Below are 14674 nucleotides of genomic sequence, written 5' to 3'. Positions count from 1 at the left end.
ATCTTGTTCACACAAAGGAAAATGGAAGACAGTCAAGTTCTTTGTGGTGACAACGGAAGGACCCACTATGATATGACTATCTTCGACCTGTGACCTTCAATTAGTAAGTCTACATTGTGCAATCCAGGAAACCCAAATTTACATGAAGTACAGGATTTGTTAAATATGTATCCAGACCTTTTAAACAGTATCGGTAATTTTGAAGGTGAATACCATATTGTCTTGAAACCAGATAATCACCTTGTTATACGTGCACAGAGAAAATGGCCCATATATATGAGGGAAGAAATCCAGACTGACTTGGAAAATATGGTAAAACAAGATGTCATACGAAGAGAAACCGAGCGTACAGAATTGGTCAACAACTGGTCTGGTGAGGTCTCAAGATGGATTTATCTAAAAGATGGAGATGATACTGCAGAAGTGGCCTCGTACTCTAACATTGATCGATGATGTCATTGTTTTTTGAGGAACCAAAGAAGAGCATGACCAGACACTTCACAGTTTAATGAGGATTGCAACGAAAGAAGGAATTTGTTTCAACCGTGAAAAGTGTGCAATTAATGAAAAACAGATTTCGTTTTTTTGTGCAATCTACAATCAAAAAGATATGAACACTGATCCCAAAAAGATAACGGAAATAAAAAATATATTATATTAACTGGATTAAACAATCTTACAAATACAACTACAATTACACTTCAATCTAAAAAATTGATTTCTCCCCAGTAAAAAAACCTCCTATTCTCATTGGCTGTTACATTGAAATTCTATTAATCCGGACCCTACAAAAAATACATCAGCCCTTAATTCAAGCTCGATCTCAGCGCATTTATATAGATAATTTCATGTTCAACGATATTAAACATACGGTTTATTCGTTCTAAACTTTCCAAGCTTTCTTCCTTTACTCATTTGAATTATTAAAAATGAATATCATTGGATCGATCGTCAAAACGTATTAGATTAAAATATGAACTAATCTTGGGCGTACGTCTATGAAATAGTAACGTTTTAACTGAAATATGAACTCGTACGATAAAAAGTAATCAAAGATTTACTTTTGGAGTTTGTTTATAGATATCTTCTTGGACAAACGGATAAGACCGTTCGCTTATGGTGTGTAAAAAACAATGTGCACAAACAAACTTAAAGAAGAAAAATGTCTTTTTTTAGTATTTTGTTAAATCTTATGTTAGTACTTCTGCAGTTCTACCTAACAATTCAATCACAAAGATATCGTAAAACTTGAATTGACATACGTTGTCGAGATTGCACCTCCCTCTAAATTCCACAATTTTCACTTTTCAAAACCTTTTTTCTGTAAATATCATCAATTAGAGACTTCCTTTCAGATTAGAAACAACCATAAAAAAATGTTATAACTTTTTATCTAGGGGATCATTTTTTAATTATAGCGTTGTACTAAGTTGAACACGAAATTTGTGGCCACAATGAAAAAAATGGCAACTCTCTCTTATGTGACCTGAATATACGTGCAAGAACAGGGTTTAAAAAAGGAAGATTTCTTACCCCATCGTCCCTCATCCCTCTCTCATCTATGTATTTCCCTGCTCCCTCTCTCATCTATATATCTTTCCTCTCTCATCTATGTATCTTCTACCTTCTATCATCTGTGTATGTATTCATTTATTCATCATGGCCACAAATTTCGTGTTCAGTTTAGTACAAGGATATACTTGAAAACTGAACACCCACGTGAAAGGTTATAACATTGGTTTTGCAATTTTTCATAATCTGAAACTTAAGTAATCGATGATATTAAGTCCGTCTAGATATGAAGAAGAAAATGGGACATAAGTCGTGTTACACCGGTAGAAAGAATGCCACTTGATTGGATAATAAAATTGGCGTTATTTTATAAATAAAATCAAATATTGAAATTGACAATATTAGAAAACAGAATATTATTTATTAAATAATTTTATTAAATACAGGAATTTAAAAAAATGACTTTAGCAGATTAGATCATTTTTATTGAATCACGTCCGCGTAATTTTATGAATAAAAGTTTGGTAGAGTCTGCAAAGATTAACTCTTTCGATTTTGATCTCTTAGCTGCCAAATTCTCACCAAAAATCTGATTAAAAAGCTTGCTGTATGTCTGAATACCCTTTATGTAAAATATCACATTTTTAGACCCAAAATTAGCTGAAAAGTTTGCTAGAGACCAGAAGGGTCCATCCTTTTAAACTTTGTCCCTTTTACAGTAAAATTCTCACCAAAAATAAACGATTAAAACGCTTGCCCTATGTATACAGGCATAGTCACACATAAACAATTTCATTTTTATAGATATAGATTTGTTGACGTTAGTCAATTGAAAATAGCTGAAAACCATACTATTAAATTAAAAAAAACTGAATTTCACTAAACGTATCAAACGTTTCATGAGGTTAACGCTGGTAAACAAAGGGATATTCCAATCATTGTAGGTGAGTTATTGTATAATTAGTGATTAGGCCCACAAACAACTTAAATATATGAATGGTATTTGTCGGAGGGGGGGGAAATTAAGTGTAATATTTTATGTTCACATTGTCTGAGTAAATTCAGGTTTAAGGAAAAATGTAAAAAAACTAATCCATTGCTAAACACTTATGTATAATAAAAGTGCCACAAACCGATCAAACAAGAACTAAAAATATAAAGACCACAAATTTCATAGATTTTCTAGCCTATGCGTTATCATGTTTGTAACTAATATTTATCAACTGTAAAGCAAAGACAAACTACATATAATGTATTTTATCTACAAAAAGTTGTGGTACAGTTCGATTGTGAAAATAATATCTGATTTATAATATTGTGTGTGGCAATTTTATTTATGTAGACAGATGGCCAATAAATAATGCAACATTCATAAGAAAAGAGAGCAACAATGTTCTTCATTTCCGGTTTATTTTTATTACTTTATACTTAGTTTCGGTTTTTTATTTTACTTTTAGTACTGACAAATACACGGGGGCTGCCTCGTCAAGCTTACACTTGATTCCCTTATGATGTAAACTTATCGAGAGGCTTTATAATAATAGAAGCTGTTCCGTTGATGGCCGCTCTTTGCATTTCATTACAACTTGGTCTTTCAGCGATTGCTTCTAAGTATTTTTGAAGATATTTTTTATTAATCCAGATGCTCCAATATTTTGTTATCGTTTCTTATTCAGCTCTATTAAGGTCACAATCATTTGGGACTGTAACATTAACAATGATCGTAGTTTTTCAGACTTGTTCCATATTAAAATATATGGCATTATGGCCTTGTTTTTATATATATGCCGCCAGTATGTCATTATAACAGCATATGGTAACTTTTTATTTTCATGTTATCTGCATTGGTTAATGTTTCCAAATATTGCTTTTCTATCGTAGTTCTCATATGAGTCAGTAAATTTGATTTTACAGAACAATATCCACAGACTTAACAAGAATACGGGGTTTCTCTGGTGTCAGTTCTCATATCTATCACAAACGATGATTTCCCGTGTGAGTTCTCATATGTTTCACCAACGATGATTTATCAGAACAAGAATATCCACAACCTTCACATGCATATGGCTTTTCCCCAGTGTGAGTTCTTATATGTTTCACTAACGATGATTTTACAGAACAAGAATATCCACAAACTTCACATGAATGCGGCTTTTCCCCAGTGTGAGTTCTCATATGTACCACTAACGATGATTTTACAGAACAAGAATATCCACAAACTTCACATGAATGTGGCTTTTCTCCAGTGTGAGATCTCATATGTTTCACTAACGATGATTTCAATGAACAAGAATATTCACAAACTTCACACGCATGTGGCTTTTCCCCAGTGTGAGTTCTCATATGTTTCACTAACGATGATTTCATAGAACAAGAATATCTACAAACTTCACATGAATATGGTCTTTCCCCGGTGTGCGTTCTCATGTGTCTCACTAACTTTGATTTTACAGAAAAAGAATATCCACACACTTCACAGGAATATGGCCTTTCCCCAGTATGAGTTCTCATATGTTCTACTAAATATGATTTTTTAGAACAAGCATATCCACAAACTTCACAGGAATGTGGCCTTTCTCCAGTGTGAGTTCTCATATGTATCACTAAATTTGATATTACAGAACAAGCATATCCACAAACTTCACATGAATATGGCTTTTCCCCAGTGTGAGTTCTCATATATCTCACTAACTTTGATTTTACAGAACAAGAATATCCACAAACTTCACATGAATATGGCCTTTCGCCAGTGTGAGTTCTTACATGTTTCACTAACGATGATTTTACAGAACAAGAATATTCACAAAATTCACATGAATATGGTTTTTCCCCAGTGTGTGTTCTCATATGTATCACTAACTTAGACTTTACAGAAAATGCGTACCCACAAACTTCACATATATGTTGCTTTATCCCAGTGTGAGTTCTGATATGTTCAACTAACGATGATTTTCTATAACAGGAATACCCACAAAATTCACATGCATATGGCTTTTCCCCAGTGTGAGTTCTCATATGTATCTCTAAATTTGATTTTTCAGAACACGAATATACACAAAACTTACATAAATGTGGCTTTTCCCCAGTGTGAGTTCTCATATGTTTCACTAAAGACGATTTCACAGAACAAGTATATCCACAAACTTCACATGAATATGGCTTTTCCCCAGTGTGAGTTCTCATATGTTTCACTAACGATGATTTTACTGAACAAGAATATTCACAAACTTCGCATGAATGTGGCTTTTCCCCAGTGTGAGTTCTCATATGTCTTACTAACTTTGATTTTACAGAACAAGAATATCCACAAACTTCACATGTATGAGATGTCGCTGTAGTCTTTGGAATAGGGTAATACATGTTATCGAATATTGTTTTACACCAGGGTGAGTAATCCTATTAAAGTAACGATAATTTTATAAAACAAAAATGTTTATACATTTTACATGAAACATACCCTTCCCTATTTATTCCAAATTTACAAATCAGTTAGTTTACGCTGGAGATGAATCATCTCATAATATGCCAAACATTAAAATAATAGTTTTTTGAATGCTGAGTTCTCTGTAAGTTAATTTGTTTTTTCCAGAGTGTGTTCATATATATCTAAGTAAACTTTATTTTGAAAAAGTTGAATATTCACACATACCCCGAAATATGTGTTTCTAATAAAATCACACACTTAATAAAAATGTGATTTTCCCAGTAGTTTGATTTCTCATAAGACAAATTTTGATTTGATATCTTATTAGTTTTTGATTTATTTGAAAATTAAACAGATATTTCATGATTAAAACTAATATTACCTTCAAGATGTGTTAAGTTTTCACAACTATTTCATGAGATTCGTAAATAGTATTGCCCAGTAAAAGATGTTTTCCCACAAATGTCGCTGTAGTCTTCCGAATAAGGTAATACTGTTCATCGAATAATTTTTAAAGAAAAGCATATTCCATTAAAATTCAATCATGGGGTTCAATCAGGAACATCTGCAAAAAATGAAATTAAATATTTTAGTATTTGCTTTGATGTATTAGTATTGTTTACTGTTTATTTTATTGGATTTAAGTCAAAACCCCTTGATTAATTTCATCCAAACATTCATAAGTGTCACGTTAAAAATAACTATTTTCTAATTTTACACAGAAACACTCGATACAGGTGTTGCTTAGAATATAATCTAGTTTGAAAGAACATCTGGAGGTTTTTTTTATATAGATCACAATGTGCTACTATCAAACCATTGTCTAAATATGTTTGTTTTGCATCCAAAACTTTAATTAGGTTGAAAATCCTACAGTGAAATTCTATACATTTTAATTTTTTAATTATTATTCCTTTTTGTTATTTTCTTATATATTTGTAATTTTTTTTTTAATTTTGTCGATCCTATGATTCTATCAAGCTATCCTTGAGAAAATATTACTATTACCCTAGTTTATCTGAATATAAACATTATTTGTAACAATATAATTTTTACTAAGAAGGTTGTAAATGTTTCAAGTCTCTTTTAATTTCAACACAAAATATTTTTAGTTTAATAATTATCAAGTACATGAAGAAATAATTTAAGATCGTTACAAAGACTTCATAAAAAGGTGAGTTTTGTAAACACGACAAAAAATTCATTTTTCTGAGAGTATCCTAGACGTCTTCAAAGATTACATAAGATTGTTCATTGAGTATTATTGCCACATATGAGCTGGTGTAACTACCATAACTAATCCCGTCTTAAATAACGTTCAAGAAGATTCTCAAATCTAATTATCTAAGCCCAACACAAAACCTGCACCCTCTGTCCCACTCTCAAAATGTTTAATCCCTATACCCGGTTTTCAAATAATTTAATAGAATGTCTTCTGATGAATGTATATTAACTGTACTCCCTGGACGTACATACTTAGACATTATCCAACAAGCAGAAAAATCCTGCCCTTTTCCATGTTTGTATTTCTATATAGCAGAAATGCTTTTACTCTTATAGTTGTCTTCCTCAGTGTGCAAGACTTTGGAATTCCCTTTCTGTCTTCTGCTTCCCGGACTGTACAGAAATGCAGTAATTTAAATGTAGTATATATGATTAAAATTATTCATTATTTACAGATGTTTAACTTATAAACTTTTTAATGTTTGATTTTTAAATATTAGTAAAACAAAACATTTAAACTACTATAAACATTTAATCTAACCATATTATTGTAGGTTTTATGTAAACATTAAGATTACATTAGAATATGCATTGAGCTGGTGAAACAATAATAACATAATATAATAGCTTTTGCAACTATGATAACAAACTCAGTCTTAGAGAAGATTAAAAAAGAATCTCCAATCTCTCTGTCCCACTTTCACAATGTTGAATCCCTGTAGCACATTTTTCAAGTAATTTATGGAATCTTCTCTGATGAATATATAGTAACTTGACCCCGACATATTCTACTTAATCCGACAGGCATCAAAACCTTGCCCCCTTCTTGTTAATATTCCTATATACCTGAAAGCATTTACTCTTGTATTTGTCTCCCTCAGTCTCTTAGACTTTGGAATTCCCTTCTTGTTTTCTGCTTCCCTTACTGTAGAGAAATGCAGTATTTTAAATGTAATATGTACTGACATTCATCAACTCGTTTCTTAGTAATAATCCTAAATATTAGTCCTTTACATCCAGCTGGTAATTTGCCTTGTTTGGGATGAAAATGTTTGAAAAAACATATTTAATGTTTTATTTCCAGATATCTGTTCACCCTTAATTCATATTAACGTAAACATATTTTTAATAAGAAGCATTTTACTTTACATGTTGTATATGTTGTCTTTAAATATGATTAAGACTTCAGATGTTAATCACTATAAACAGATAATACATATTAAATCAAACAATATTATTATATAATATCCGTGTATTTTTGGTTCCAAATAGTTGCATCTTATGTCCGACTGGTGTTGTGACTTGTTTGGGGTGAAAAACAGAAACAATATTCATTCACTCATATGCACTCTCCGCTTATCTCGGCATTGTTTCCAGTCGTTCTGGGCTTCTCCTTGCCACTGGACTCAAGCAGTGCCGATTAAGGATGTGTGTGGTTGGAGATTGCGCAACTCTTGTCTCACAATTACACGCACTACTAAAGTTATCCCTAAAAGGTATCTTTTGTCTTTCAAGACTGAACAAAAGCATATATATATATATATATATATATATATATATATAATGGGTTAATAAATTCCAACGAAAGAAAGATGTATATTTAAATAAGGGAGTAGTCACCAACAATGTGTATTTTTTAACATTGTTTTATTATTCCGTGTCTTGGTTTTTCATTGAGAATTATTTTTGGATCATTCTAATAATGTTTTTAAGTCATTGAAATTGTTTATGCGCGTTTCAAACGGTCTGTGATGTGTCTTCGTCAGAAATTATTTTCAAATGTGTAAAGATGGCAATTTTCATTTTCGTAGTTAGTTTGTAGTTTTTCCAAGGGTGGAGGCTTGTAAGTGTTTATTATACATTGGTATGCTGTATTTTTATTGCTTTTTTATTTGGTTTGTCCAGGGAGATTTTGACCTCGCTGTAGTCAGTAGCTATCTCTTTCTGCTAATGTGTGTTTCTTTTCCTTTAGGGTGGGGTAGGGTGTGTGTATGTGTGTGTGTGTGTGCGGGTTTATGTGTGTGTGTGTGTGCGCGTGTGTGTGTGCGTGTGTGTGTTTGCTTTTATTGGTTTGGGAATGTGTATATTGTTTTATAGTATTTTGGGGTTATTTGCTTCCTGCTACTGCCTCCCCACTACACCTGGCCTGCTGGAATGTCCGCTCCCTTGGGGTGACTTCCTCTCTTGACAGTTTTCATCCTCGGAAGTCTGCTGTTATCGACCTGGAATTACTCCGGTTGGGGGTGGATGTCTCAGCACTAGGCGAGACATGGCTCACTGGAAATGGCTCCATACGTGAAGCTAACTTCACATTTTACTGGACTGGCTACCCTGACTTGGAGAGACCAAAACATGGAGTGGGTTTTGCCATCTGCAACAAGCTGCTCAGCTTTGTCGAAACTCCCGTCGCCATCTCTCCCAGATTAATGTCACTACAGCTACACACCACCTCTGGTCCAGTGTCCCTATTGTCTGCCTACGCCCCAACCCTCACCTCGCCGGATGACCAGAAAGATGCTTTCTATCTCCAGCTGAGTGAGACCCTCTCCAAAATCGACCGCGGTCACCGCATAATCATCCTGGGTGATCTCAACGCTCGAGTAGGCAGTAACACCAATGCCTGGCCTGATGTCCTGGGTCCTCACGGAGTGGGCTCTATGAATGAAAATGGACAGCGTCTTCTGGAACTCTGTGCTACACACAGGCTGTGCATCCCATCAACCTTCTTTAAGGGCTCACCGTGGTCGAAGATGACATGGCAACACCCACGCTCTAAGCGCTGGCACCAGCTGGACCATGTGATCACTCAAAAGAAGCACCTCCAGGATATCATCCACTGCAGGACAATGCACTCTGCGGACTGTGACACAGACCACTCACTTGTGCGCTGTAAGCTTAAACTAAAGCCAAAGAAAATCCACCTGTCTTGCTCAAAACCACTTTCAACGCTCAATGTTCTTGCTACTAAGTCCAAGGAGAAATGCCAACATTTTCAAGCTTCAATACAATCCACCTTTGTCCAGTCTGCACCCCCTCAGGATGCTGCCTCTGCCTGGCTGCGGATTCGTGACACTGTTGGAGTTTGCGCACTCTCCAGTTTTGGTAGACGTACAGTAAAGCAGCCGGACTGGTTCAGACACCACGCGGACACACTCCATCAAGCACTAGCAGAAAAGCGAGCGGCAAGACTGGCTGTGATGCAGGACCCCTCTCCTCAAGCTACTAGCCTCTGGAAGCAGAGCCGCTCAAAAGTGCAGCGCCTAACTCGAGAGGCTAAACACAATTATTGGAGTGACATCTCCAAGCGTGCTGAAGACTGCTCTGCCACCGGCAACACCGGTGGCATGTACCAAGCTCTGAAAGAGGCTCTAGGTCCTCCTGTGAAGAAATCATCTCCTTTGCGATCTCTGACCGGAGAACTACTCACCAATCCTGATGATCAGCTTGACCGTTGGGTGGAGCACTACAGCTCACTGTATGCTCAACCTGTAGCAGCTAGTGAGGCTGCTATAATAGCTGCTGTTCCCCAACTACCAGTCCTCCATGAGCTAGATTACGACATCACCATCGATGAAGTACACAAGACCATCAAGCTACTGAGGAACAACAGAGCCCCCGGCGTGGATGGGCTACCTTCAGAAATCTTCAGATGCGGTGGTGACTCACTAACTGAGGAACTCCATCATCTCTTCTCAATCTGCTGGAATGAAGGTACTATTCCCGATGAACTTCGTAACGCCAACATAGTTACCCTGTATAAGAACAAAGGGTTTCGCTGCGACTGCAACAACTACCGTGGCATATCTCTACTTTCCCAGCCTGGAAAGATCTATGCCCGCTTAGTCCTGCCACGTCTCCAGATTATTGCCAACAGAATTCTTCCTGAGAGTCAATGTGGCTTTCGACCTGGCCGCTCTACCACTGACATGATCTTTTCTGTTCGTCAGATCCAGGAGAAATGCATTGAGCAAGGCCGTCCTCTCTATGCAGTTTTCGTTGACTTGACGAAGGCCTTTGATTATGTTAGCAGATCAGGGCTATTTCTAGTCCTCCGTCTACTGGGCTGCCCTCCCAAACTCCTGAAAACCATACAAGAATTTCACGATCAGATGAAGGCTACAGTACAGTTTGAGGGCTCTCGTTCTAAAGAGTTCCCCATCTCTTGTGGTGTCAAGCAAGGCTGCGTGTTAGCTCCTACTCTGTTCGGAATATATTTCTCAGCTGTTCTGCGCCGAGCCTTCCCAAACCCAACTGGAGTGCTCCTTCACACTCGCAGTACTGGAGGCCTATTCAACCTGGCCAGGCTACGCTCAAAAACTATGGTTAACCGCGTACAGATCCGTGAACTCCTGTACGCTGATGATGCTGCCTTCATCGCCAACTCGGAGGTTGAGCTTCAGGCAATGTGCTCCTCCTTTGCTTCTGCCTGCGAGGAGTTTGGTCTCAAAATCAGCCTAGGCAAGACGGTGGTCTTTGCCCAGCCTGCTGGGCTTTCACCCATAATAACCGTAAACAATCATGTACTGTCAAACGTCACCAAGTTCACTTACTTGGGTTCTACAGTTGATAACACCAACAGTCTTGATTGTGAACTGGACTCCCGCATTGGAAAGGCATCAACAACTTTCGGCAGGCTTAGTGAGAGAGTCTGGAAGAACAAGTCCCTCTCGCTACACCTAAAGATCAAGGTTTACGAGGCCTGCATCCTCAGCACTCTCCTGTATGGCAGTGAGACTTGGTGCACCTACCGCCGACACGAACACCGTCTGAACGCCTTCCACTTCCGATGCCTGCGCACAATTCTTGGATTCACATGGAAGGATCATGTACCAAACACAGCTATCCTCTCCACGACCAAGAGTACTGACATGTACACAGTGCTGCGCATCCGTCGCTTACGTTGGGCTGGCCACACCTGCCGCATGGACGACAGCCGGCTACCAAAAGCACTTCTCTTTGGAGAGATAGCTGATGCCCCTCGCTGTGCTGGCAGGCCACGCCTCCGCTACAAGGATGTCCTGAAACGTGACCTCCAGGTCTTCGGCATCCCTCACAACACTTGGGAAACCTCTGCCGGCAACCGAGCAAAGTGGCAGGCTGCTATAAGATCTGGTGCCAAAAGATCCTGCCAGCAATACACAGACTTCCTGAACTGTAGAAGACTGAAGCGCCTTGCCAATCGTCGTCCTCGACGTTAAGGGCCTATGTGTATGTATGTGCTTCCTTTGGAAGGCGGCTGTGGTCTGAGGTCGTTACTAATGTGTATGTGTGGGGAGGGGGGACTGGCTATTCTGAAGTAAGGGTAGGGGTGCTTTCATTCTATTTTGATATTTATTTTTTGGATTCTTGGATTTTAGTATTGTGATTTTTCGTTTTAGTCTTATATTATGTTTTTTTAGAAAGAAGGATGTATTTAAAATAGGGGATTTTTAATGTTTCTATTTATTTGTCTCCCCATGTGGGTATGGCCAGACCCAGGATCGGTTCCTAGTGTGGGGAAGATTTTGTTTCCCCAGAGGGGGGGGTTGGAGGGGGTGTAGGTATGGGAGGGGGATAATAGAAGGGAAGATAGTCGTTTCAGTCATGAGGGGGTTCTCCTCCCCTGACTGAGGAGGGAGCGAGGTGTTGGAACAGATATTATACTACGGTTCTAGGTGTCTCCTAGTGTTGTTGGTTTCGAGATTAAGTAGGGTTGGTATTGTTCAGTGTGTTGTATTAGAGATAGGGGTGTTAAGTCTGTGTGTGGTTGTCACATACTCCACATCGCGGTTTGTTGCATTTTGTAACTCCTTTTGTAGTATGTGGGACGAGTTTTGAGGAAGTTAGGATGTGTTTTAAGTTTTTGGGTTGGCGTTTGCTTTTTATTATTTTTGTTGTTTTAAGTATGTTGTTTAGTTTGTCGTTCTGATTGAGGAGGATAAGGTTTTTGTTATCTGTGTGAATAGTTCTGGGTTGTTTGTGTTGTGTGTAGAGACGTATGCTAGAATTTGTTCTTTGTATTGTTCTTTTGGGGTTCTTAGTTGGTCCATTGGAATTTTTTCAGCCAGTTCAATACCTTTCTGTATTAGTGGTAGTGGGTATCCTCTTTTCCACAGTGTTATTTGTAGTTCATTCAGTCTAGTTGAACGGAGGTGTCTGTCTGTTACTATGGTGCAGACTCTACGTGCTAGGGAGTAGGGTATTGATTTAGACAGTTTTTAGGATGGTGGCTTTTGAAGTGGAGGTATTGTTGAGTGTCTGTGGGTTTGTGGTAGATGTCGGTGATTATGTTGTTGTTTTTTATTGTTACTAGGATGTCTAGGAAAGGTAGTTCTGTGGGGCTTTGTTCTAGGGTGAAGTTTATTTTTGGGTGTAGATTTTGTAGCAAAGTGGTGAGTTCTTTGATATCCCCCCATGAGCTTCTCCAGAGGATAAAGCAGTCGTCTAGGTATCTTTTCCAAGATTTTATGAAGAGTGTTTTTATATTGTGCCCGTACTTTTGCTCTATCCTTTCATAAAGGGTCTCTTCTAGGAAGGCGAGTGTAAGAGTGGCATATGTCGGTGCCATTTTGGTACCCATTGCTGTGCCTAGTATTTGGATGTAGTTGTCTTTATTGAATTGGAAGGAGTTGTTATTGAGGATTATGTCGATGCTATCAATCACGAATTGTTTATTGAATCTTGGGTGTAAAGTCTGTGTATGTTTGTCAATCCAATATGCGATAGCTTCTTTTCCTAGATTGTGTGGGATATTGCTATATAGGCTGCTAACATCGAATGTGACTAGTATAGTCCCATCGTCTACTGTTTGTGGTAGGGAGCTAAGGAAGTGTGTGTTATCTCTTACAAAACTTCTGACTAGATTGGTGAAGGGCTGTAATAGTATATCTATTAGGTTGCTAAGTCTGCTTGTTGGGCATGATGGTCCTGCTACTATGGGTCTGAATGTGAGGTCGTTGGGGTTTGGGGTGCTTATGTATTCTGACTTTTGTATGTTGATGGCATGTCTTGCCTGGTTAGATGTGTGTATTTTGGGTAGCCCATAGAAGATGTTTGTCTTTGTTGTGAAGTTTGTAAGGAAGTCTTTTTCTTTTTTAGTTAATGTACTATTGTATGTTGTGCAGAGTTTTGTTATTTTAGATATGGTTGTGTCGTCTATGTTAGAGCTAATTGGTTTGTAATAATTTTCGTTCCCTAGTGATTCTGAAATTTTTGTTTTATAGAAGTTCTTATTCATTATAACTACTGCACTACCTTTGTCTGCTTCCTTTATAACTAAGTTGTTATTGTGTTGGATTTTTTTAAGTGCTTGATTTTGTTTTCGTGTTAGATTACTGGTGGGGTTTTCTTTTTGTTGGGGTTGAGGCTCCAGAGTGTTTCAAAGAAGGTATTTAGTTCTTTTGTGTTGTTATGTTTGTTGGGGAAGTATGTTGATTTGTTCTTCACTAGAGAGTCGTCTGTTGTGTTATCACTGTCGTTAAGTATATCTGAGTCTAAATTTGCGTTCAAATTCTTTGAGGTCTTTCTTTAACTCTGCTATGTTACTTCTGGGAGTTGGGCAGAATTTGAGGCCTAGTTTTAGTACTTCAATTTCGTCCTTTGTAAGCGTCTCTGTAGATAGGTTGATGACTTTGGGTTTTTGTTGTCTAGTCTGGTGTTGTCATTTTGTGAGGGATTCCTAAAAAATGATTGTGAGGGTCGTTAGTTTCGTTGATTCGGTTGGGAGGTTAGTTGTGTCGTTTTGTGGGGATGCATGGGTTATGATGGTACCTGGAGTATTCGGATTGGTTGTGTTTGTGTGGGGGGTATTTTTGGGGTCGGTTTTGTACTGTGGGATACTGGGGGTGGGTGTTGTAAAGATTGTTTTGTATTGGGTGGTATCTATAGGGATGGTTTAGTTCCATTGGGTTGTTACGGTGGGGGTTGATAAGTAGGGGATTTTTGGCGGTTTGTGTGGGTGGGGTGGGGTAAGAGATAGTGGGTTCTTGGCTGAGTTGGGTGACGTGGTTGGTAGTAACTATTTTCGTATTGTTGTGGGAGGTTGTATCTTTTAGTGTTGTCATGTGGTAGTGGGTTGTCGGTTGTTGATATGTTGCTTTTTGGAGCATTTTGGTAGTAGTATTTGTGTTTGTATGATGTCTGTGTTCTTGTGTGGATGTGTGGTGTTCTATATGGGAGTTTTGGTTGAGTTTGTTGGTGGGGCTGGGTGTATGGTATGAATATGTTCCGGTCGTTTCGTTGTGTGTGTTTGGGTCTGTTGTGTGGGTATGTTTGAGAGTGATGTGTGTCTCGTTTCTTACCTTTGTTTTGGAATCTCTCCAGCTGTTGGAATCGGGTATGTTTCGGTTTTTGGTAGGTTTGACTGGTCATGTTCGTACTTGTTCGTTTTTTTTCTTTTTCTTGAAGATTCTTTAGCCAGGTTATCTTCCTTTCGATAATTCTTTTGGATTTTTCCTCCTCCTCTCTGTATTCAGACTCCCAAAGTCCAATAAGGAATTGGTGGGTCTCTTTGGGGCATAGTTTTCTGATGTCGGT

At 37.8% G+C, this 14674-nt stretch overlaps 1 long non-coding RNA gene across 1 annotated transcript in view; it reads right to left on the bottom strand.

Annotated features, from left to right (window-relative positions):
• Positions 1-1926: 1926 nt before the first annotated feature.
• LOC145271126 (uncharacterized) overlaps positions 1927-14674 on the bottom strand; it is a 29473-nt gene continuing 16725 nt past the window's right edge. The window contains exon 2 of the long non-coding RNA XR_013865700.1: positions 1927-5501. This is a non-coding gene — a long non-coding RNA (uncharacterized LOC145271126). The remainder of the gene's footprint in view (positions 5502-14674) is intronic.

Source organism: Euprymna scolopes, chromosome 46, assembly GCF_053919585.1.
Source record: "Euprymna scolopes isolate OS-2025 chromosome 46, ASM5391958v1, whole genome shotgun sequence".
In the NCBI taxonomy this organism is placed as follows: Eukaryota; Metazoa; Mollusca; class Cephalopoda; order Sepiida; family Sepiolidae; genus Euprymna; species Euprymna scolopes.
Note: the sequence above shows the minus strand (reverse complement) of the source record. Positions and strands in the feature narration are given on the sequence as shown.